General features: G+C 45.2%; 1 pseudogene across 1 annotated transcript; it reads right to left on the bottom strand.

Annotated features, from left to right (window-relative positions):
- Nucleotides 1-4,758: 4,758 nt before the first annotated feature.
- On the bottom strand, nucleotides 4,759-5,624 carry LOC103265224 (annotated as a pseudogene). Its single transcript, XR_002482235.1, has one exon. The product of XR_002482235.1 is annotated as a 60S ribosomal protein L6 pseudogene (transcript).
- Nucleotides 5,625-8,259: the final 2,635 nt, after the last annotated feature.

Here is an 8,259-nt window from a genome sequence, read left to right as displayed (position 1 = left end):
GCTGCAGGGCAGCCTTGGCCCTGTTTGGCTGTCTACCTGAATCTGGGTTTAACAACTTGGCCTGCAGTTTTACGGCCTGAATCACCAGGCTCAGCACAACAGCGTGAGTTCTTTGTCCACATGCTGGTGCCAGGTGCTGGGAAACCGGCTGTGATGACTCCGCCGGCAAGGGGAGACCGGCAGGCGGGAGAGGGGTGCCTGCACCCCAGGCTGTGAGGCCGGGGGGCTTGTCTGCAAAAGGAACCCTTGTCTGGACCCTCAACAGAAAAAAAGAGGTGATGAAAATTTATAGCCTGAGGTCCCGGGGCTGGACGCTGCGGGGGGACGTGGGCCAGGTTCAGGCTGTGGGCGGGAGGCCGGGAACACTGGGTGACCTCCGAGGTCACGACTGAACCGAGCAAAGCTGAGAAACAGGGCCTCGACGCCGTCGGGTTTTATTTCCATAGCTGCAAGAGTTGTGTGGTCCCAGGAAGAATGCGGGAATCCATCAAATGGAAACCTTCAGAGTTGGGGTTACATACCTCCAGAGCCAAAGAAATGCAGTATCCAAACAAGTGATATAAGAGCTGAAGACTCGTGAGGAGGTCAGAAGGGTCTCCGGCTGTGTGAGCATTCCCTTTTTGGGTTATGAAGTCATCGATACAGCGACTATAAATAGAGTTCATGGCAGTGGTGTGCTGGGTACAGTTTAACAACCATTTCTCCCCCAAAAAAATCCCTGGCTGGTAGCATTTGCAGATTTCTGTGGTGTAAAAACACCCACCATGGCCAATTTCAAACTACCCAGAAGATGGTCCCAGGATGTGGGGCTGGGAAGAGACTGTGCTGGCGGCTCTCAGGAGCCGGTGCAAGCTGGCTGGGAACACTCTGACTCCCTGCGGCCTGTCAAGGTCACTGACGAAAGCCCGTCCGCAGCCCACTTCTTTGGTAGTTTTGCAGACTCAAGTGCTGTAAGTCAATGAGGCAACCTCAGAAATGATGTGAGAAGACAGCTCAAAAATTGTGCCTGAGCCCCTAGGTTAGAGACCAGCCTGGCCAACATGGTGAGACCTCGTCTCTACAATAAAATCAAATAGTCCCCTTAGCGGATAAGTGTCTTTCTAGCCTGATACAATTTCTTTCTTTCTTCTTTTCTACTCTCTCTCTTTCCCTTTCTTTCATTCTTTGTCTTCCTCTTTCTTCATCTCTTTCTTTCTTTTTCTCTCTTCCTCTTTCATTCTCTTTCTTTCTTTATTTCTCTTCCTCTCTTTTCTTCCTCTTTCCTCTCTCTCTCCCCGCTCTCTCTTTCTTTCATTGTGTTCCTGGCCAAAGGATGCACATATTTGGCATTTAGGTGCTTACAGTGCTTATAAGAATCTGACCTATTAGTGTAACAGCTCTGCCTTGTAACCTCCATTTCAAATGTGCAATCAACTCTTTCTCTTTCACATCCCCTCCCTGTCAGTCCTAAAGGCGAGCCAGAGCAAGACAGATACAGGCCATCCACATTATTTATAGATTCTATATTTGTGAATTTGCCTACTCACTAAAATTTCTTTATAATCCGAAAGTCAATACAACGCTTTTGCAGACATTCACCAACATGCACAGAGTAGTGAAAAATTTGTGTCAAATGACAAGCACAGGCTGGGTGTGGTGGCTCATACCTGTAATCCCGGCATTTCAGGAGACTGAGGTGGGAGGATGAGGAGGCCAGGAGTTCAAGACCAGCCTGGGCAACATAGTGAGACCACCTCTTCCAGTCAAGTCAGAAGAAGACAACACTCTAACTTCCAATTTCAGATCTTATTTTGTGAAGAAATGGCATTTTCACAGTCTGTTTCATGCCATGTTCTACATTTTTGTCTTTTATTCATAATTTTGCGGTTTAAAATGGCCCCTATATGTAGTGCTGAAGCTCTGTCTAGCATTCCTAAGTGCAAGACTGCCATGTGCCTTCTGTAGAAGATACATTGTGTTGTAATGAGCTTCGTTCAGGCATGAATTATAGTGCTGTTGGTCATGAGTTCAATGCTAATGAATCAACATCTATTAATAAGTTATCTTGGCCAGGTGTGGTGGCTCAAGCCTGTAGTCCCAGCACTTTGGGAGGCTGAGGCGAGAGGATTGCCTGAGCCCATGGGTTAGAGACCAGCCTGACCAACATGGTGAGCCTCATCTCTACAATAAAATCAAAAAATTAGCTGGGCGTGGTAGCACATGCCTGTAGTTCCGGCTACTTGGAAAGCTGAGGCGGAAGGATTGCCTGAGCCCAGCAGGTCGAGGCTGTGGTAGCTATGAACATGCCACTACATTCCAGCCTGGGCAATGGAGTGAGACTCCAACTCAAATAAATAAATAAATAAATTGTCTTTAAACAAAAACACACACAAAATAAGGTTACGTATTAATCAGTTGACAAACATATTGTGACCATTTAGGCCCTTGGGAACCTAACCCTATATTTCCCCTAGGAGTAATGATTCAGCATTCACTAATTCAGTGTTCACGGTGACCTTTTCTAATATAGCTACTGTGAGTAACAAGAATCGGTTGGATCTGCAGAGAGAGGATACGGAACGGCCATGGCCCAGAACAGACAGTCAGACCCTGAGCAGGATGAAGAGGGGATCCATGCAGGGGTGGCTAAGGACAGGGAGTTAGCGTCCAAGCAGAGAAAGGAGTATGGCAGCCCAGATGGGAGACTCATGACATGCACAGGTATTTATAAAATAAGTCAACATATTAAGGGTAATGGAAGCCAGGTTTCTCTCTGTTTCTGTCCACTGAGAGGACCCAGGGGCAGCATTACCCCAACAGCAATGAGCTAATGCTCTAAAATGCCAGAGATGAGGCCTTACTATGTTGGCCAGGCTTGTCTCGAACTCCTGGGCTCAAACAATCCACCCACCATCCGTGCCACTGCACTCCAGCCTGGGTAACAGAATGAGACTCTGGTTCAAAAAAAAAAGTTTTAATAAAACTTTAAATTAGTTAATTAATTTATCAATCTCTGGGCATGGTGGCTCACACCTGTAATCCCAGTACTTTGGGAGGCGGAAGCAAGAGGGCTGCCTGAGCTCAGGGGTCCAAGACCAGCCTGGGCAACTTGGCAAGATCTCGTCTCTACAATAAATCAAAAAATTAGCTGGGCATGGTGATGCACACCTGTAGTTCCAGCTGCTTGGAGGACTGAGGCAGAAAGACCTCCTGAGCCCAGCAGGTCAAGGCTGCAGTGGCTGTGAATATGTCACTGCACTCCAACTGGGGCGACAGAGTGAAACCTCAACTGGAAAAAACAAAAACTTTTATACACAGTGGGATATTCACATTGCTTCCAGATGCATTTTTACAAGATACTGATTAGTTATAATGAGAATTAAGTTTACAATAAGAGAACTGGCAGACACCGTCCTAATCAAGTGATCTAAGGGAACATCATTAGTAATGAGAACAATTGAAGTCGTGCACCAGTCAATAGAATGCATCAGCTGGGCATCAGCTGGGCATGGTGGCATACACCTGTAATTCCAGCACTTTAGGAGGCCAAGGTGGGAGGATTGCTTGAGTCCAGGAATTCGAGACCAGTCTGAGCAACACAGTAAGACTTCATCTCTACAAAAAATACAAAACTTAGCTGGGCATGGTGGTGCACTCCTATAGTCTCAGCTACTCAGGAGGTTGAGGCAGGAGGATTGCTTGAGCCCAGGAGTTTGAGGCTGTGATGAGCCATGATGGTGCCACTGCACTCTATCTTGGGCAACAAAGCAAAACTCCAACTCCAAAAAAAATTAAAAAAACAAAAACAAAAACACAGCATCACTTCTGTAGTTTTTCGGCCCAAGATGCATAACCCAAATCTAATTATGAAGATCAGACACACCGAAACATCAAGGATGTGAGGTTGAGGAAACTATTCCAGACTGAAGGAGAATGAAGAGACATGACAACTATATGTGACACCGGATTTTGAACTGAATCTGCCTTCTAAAGCTCATTTTTAGAACTATTGGCAAAACTTGAATGGGGTGTGAGAATCTAATGGTAGTGACATACTAGTGTTAATCTGATTTTAAAGTCTGTGTTGTGGTTAGATGGGAAACTGTCCTTGTTTCTAGGAAAACACACACTAAAATAGCTAGAGGCGATGAAGCACTGAGTTAGAAACTTATTCTCTGGTTCAGATAAAAAGTTCTGACCAGGCACAGTGGCTCACACTTGTTTTTTTGTGTTTGTTTGTTTGTTTGTTTGTTTGAGATAGAGTCATTCCGTTGCCCAGGCTGGAGTGCAGTGGCACACTCACGGCCACCCCAGCTTCGACATGCTGGGCTCGGGCAATCCTTCCACCTCAGCCTTCCTAGTAGCCGGAACTACAGGTGCACTACCACGCCCACGGCTCACACTTGTAATCCCAGCACTTAGGGAGGCCGAGGCAGGAGGATTGCTTGAGCCCAGGAGTTCAAGACCTGCCTGGGCAACATGGCAGTAACTTGTCTCTACAAAAATATCCAAAACTTAGCCAGGTATAGTGGCACATGCCTGTAGGATCACCTGAGCCTGGGAGGTCTAGGCTGCGGTGGCCATAATTATACCACTGCACTCCAGCCTGGGCAACAGAGTGAGATTCCAACTCAGGAAAAAAAAAATTTATTTGCAATGTAAATTCTTGGCACTTTCTATAAGTTTGTATCAAAAACAGATAGTCAAGTAAATGACTTAGATTTCATGTTTTTTTTTTAAAACATTATCAGTTCTTTAATTAGGTTCTTTCAAAGAAATTTAGAACACTCATTTGTGAGGATAAACACCATTTGTCAGGGCAAACACAGATCACAGGTAGCCCTGGAGCTGAGGAATAGCTTTGATTTTTGGTAAGATTTGCAAGTCCCCAGCTTTCTGATCAATCTTGCGCTGCTCTGTAATCTCATATTTCTCTTTTTCTGTGTCGAAGATCTTACCCACCTAGTGCCTGGTCTTCTGCAGCTGCTTCTTCTTGAAGTCAGCATCAATAAGATGCTTTGGGATCTTCACACTGCTGATATCAATTTTTGTGGAGGTGGCGATGACAAATTTCTGGTATGTTCTTCTCAGAGGAACTCGACTGAGGACCAGAGGGCCAGTCACAAGTAACAAGCCACTGCCCAGTTGCTTCCAGAAAACCACCCTCTTGCCTCTGTGGCCCCAGTGAGGTGGATCAGGATGGTCCCGGGAGTGATGCTGGCTCGCAGTTTTCTAACATGCTGGCTGAAGGGCTTTTTCCCATGGCTTAACAGCTTTCGAGGCACATCTTCAGTCGGATAATATCTAGGCATTTTGCGAAGTGTAACCACTCGGGTACCACCATTCTTGTCACCACCAACTGGTTTTGTAACGGTTGCAAGAACCTTCTCCTTTTTTTTCTTTTCCATCTTGGATTTAGCTGCCGAGTACTTCCTCTTGTACAAGGCCTTTCTGGAATACATAGCAGATCGGGAATATCTTCCAATTCCTCTGACAAGGGCAGGATTTCGGCTGCAGTGGGGTTTCCCCTTCTTCTGCTTTTTAGCCTTGAGCTTACTCTTTTTCACCTTGCCACCAGCGTCAGCCTTCTTGGTTTCAGGTTTCTTCTCCTTAGCATTTGGCTTCTCAACTTTTTCACCCACCATCTTGCAGGATGGGAAAGAGTAGATTTCATGTTTTTTAAGTAAAAAACTTATTAAGCTTATATACATTAGTGAAACATTTAAGGGAAATTAGGTTCACCATATCTATATGTTTAATTTATTAGATTTATAAAAATTACTTAGGTACTTGGATTTGTCAGACAATTAAAGTGCATACTATTTAAAAGAAAATAGTACATATTACATTTATAAATGCAGTTTTAAATAGTTGAAGGTATTTAATTGAATGCGTAAATGGGACCAAATTATTAAGAAGTTTTAAAACTTCTTCAAAGTAATTGCTAAAATTATCTAGACATAAATAGAACAGGGTTTTCAACTAAACTAAAAGTCTACTGAATATTAACTTTTTAAAATCAGAGTAAATGCAAATAGTTTTTTTTTTATTAATATAGATTCAACAATTTACTAGCATTGCCACAGAACTATTTCTATGCACAGAACTTCTAGGACAAAGAATAAACATAGAGCCAGGTGCAGTGGTGTCTCTTCTAGCTACTCTGGAAGTTGAGACAGGAAGATCACTTGAGCTCAGGATTTTTTTTTTTTTTTTTTTTTTGAGTTGGAGTCTCACTCCGTCGCTCAGACTGGAGTGCAGTGGCACGCTCCCGGGCACCGCAGCCTCAACCTGCTGGGCTCCGGTGATCCTTCCGCCTCAGTCTTCCACGTAGCTGGAATTACAGGCGTAGAACTCAGGATTTTAAGGCTGTAGTGCACTATGATTGTGCCTGTGAGTAGCAACTGCACTCTAGCCTGGGCAACATAGCAAGACCCTGTTTCTGGAAAAAAATACATATATTTTTTCATATATTTTATATATATATAGATAGAGAGAGAGAGAGAGAGATCATAACTAATCAGTGCCCCAAGATTAACACTTAGGGCCAGACACTGTGGCTCACGCCTGTAATCCCAGCACTTTAGGAGGCTGAGGTGAGAGGATTGCCAGAGCCCGTGTATTCGAGACCAGAATGGGCAACATGGCAAGAACTCATCTCTACAATAAATCAAAAATTAGCCAGGTGTGGTGGCGTGTGCCTGTTGTTCCAGCTACTTGGAAGGCTGAGGTGGAAGAATAGCCTGAGCCCAGCAGGTGGAGGCCGCCGTGGTCATGAGCAGCGTGCCACTGCACTCTAGCCTGGGTGACAGAGTGAGACTCCAAAAAGTCCAGTGCAGGCAAGAGCAGCTGTTTGCCATGCAGTGACTCAGGGATTCATCCACTTTTCATCTTCTAACTCCCCCATCTCTGACCATTGCTTCAGGTTGCTGCAACAGGGGCAATGAGAGAGTAAAGAACTCATACCTGCTCTTAAGTGCCTCAGCCTGGAAGTTCCACTCATAGCCCATTAGCTAGAAATAGTAACAGAGTCGCACAAGGGCACTGGAAAGTACAGGACTCCTATGTGACCAGAGAAAAGAGAACAAAATTTGTTCTCTATCATGATAGCATATATGGAAAGAATAGAGTAATGAGAAGTACAGGTTTTGACCTAGATCCTGGTTTGGACCTAGATCCTGTGGTTAAAATAATTGTGTGACTTTGAGCAAATAACTCAGGCCGGGCTCAGTGGCTCATGCCTATAATCTTAGCACTTTGGGAGGCGGAGGTGAAAGGATTGCCTGAATCCAGGAATTTGAGACCTCGGCAACTTGGCGTGACCTCTTGTCTACCATAAATCAAAAACGTTCCAGCTACTTGGAAGGCTGAGGCAGAAGGATCACCTGAGCCCAGCAGGTGGAGCTGCAGTGGCCATGAGTGTACCACTGCACTTCAGCCTGGGCAACAGAGTCTCTTGACTCTAAATAAATAAATAGGTAGGTAGGTAGGTAGGTAGGTAGGTAGGTAGGTAGGTAGGTAGGTAGATAGGTAGGTAGGTAGATAGATAGATAGATAGATAGATAGATAGATAGATAGATAGATAGATAGATAAATGCCAGGCTCAATGGCGCAGCCTATAATCCCAGCACTTTGGGAGGCGGAGGTGAAAGAATTGCCTGAGCCTGCGGGTTTGAGACCCACCCGGGCAACTTGGCGAGACCTCATCTCTACAATAAATCAAAAATGAACTGGGCGTGGTAGCACACACCTGTAGTTCCGGCTACTTGGAAGGCTGAGGCGGAAGGATCGCTGGGGTCCAGTCAGTCGATGCTAGGGTCGCCGTGAGCATGCCACTGCACTCCATACTCCAGCCTGGGTGACGGAGTGAGATTCCAACTCAAAAAAATATAAATAAATAAATAAAATTTTCAGATAAAATGCTAAAAATGAGCCTGTGTGCTTGCCAACTGTGATGTGTCCTCTCTTGCAAAGGACAAGCTATGTCATGACACTGTGTCTCCCTGTTGCCACTCCAAGGTTCAGAACATGACCAGTGCCACCACAGGCATCTGACACTCTCCTGACAGCCACAGGGAGCCAGGGAGACCTCTGCTCTGGAAATTTAATTAGGGAGAAAAAGTGTCCTCCACTTCTATTGCCAAATTTAACAGTCACTAAAAAATGGTTCTGTCGTGTTATTTTTTTGCTGTGTGTCCATTTAGAAAATGATCACTAGCCGGGCTCGGTGGCTCAGCCTGTAATCCCGTGCCTTTGGGAGGCTGAGGTGAGTGGATTGGA

This window comes from Carlito syrichta, unplaced genomic scaffold (genome assembly GCF_000164805.1).
Source record: "Carlito syrichta isolate Samal-C Ts95f unplaced genomic scaffold, Tarsius_syrichta-2.0.1 Scaffold305927, whole genome shotgun sequence".
In the NCBI taxonomy this organism is placed as follows: Eukaryota; Metazoa; Chordata; class Mammalia; order Primates; family Tarsiidae; genus Carlito; species Carlito syrichta.
The sequence above is the reverse complement of the archived record's forward strand: the minus strand, read 5'-3'. Positions and strand labels throughout refer to the sequence as shown.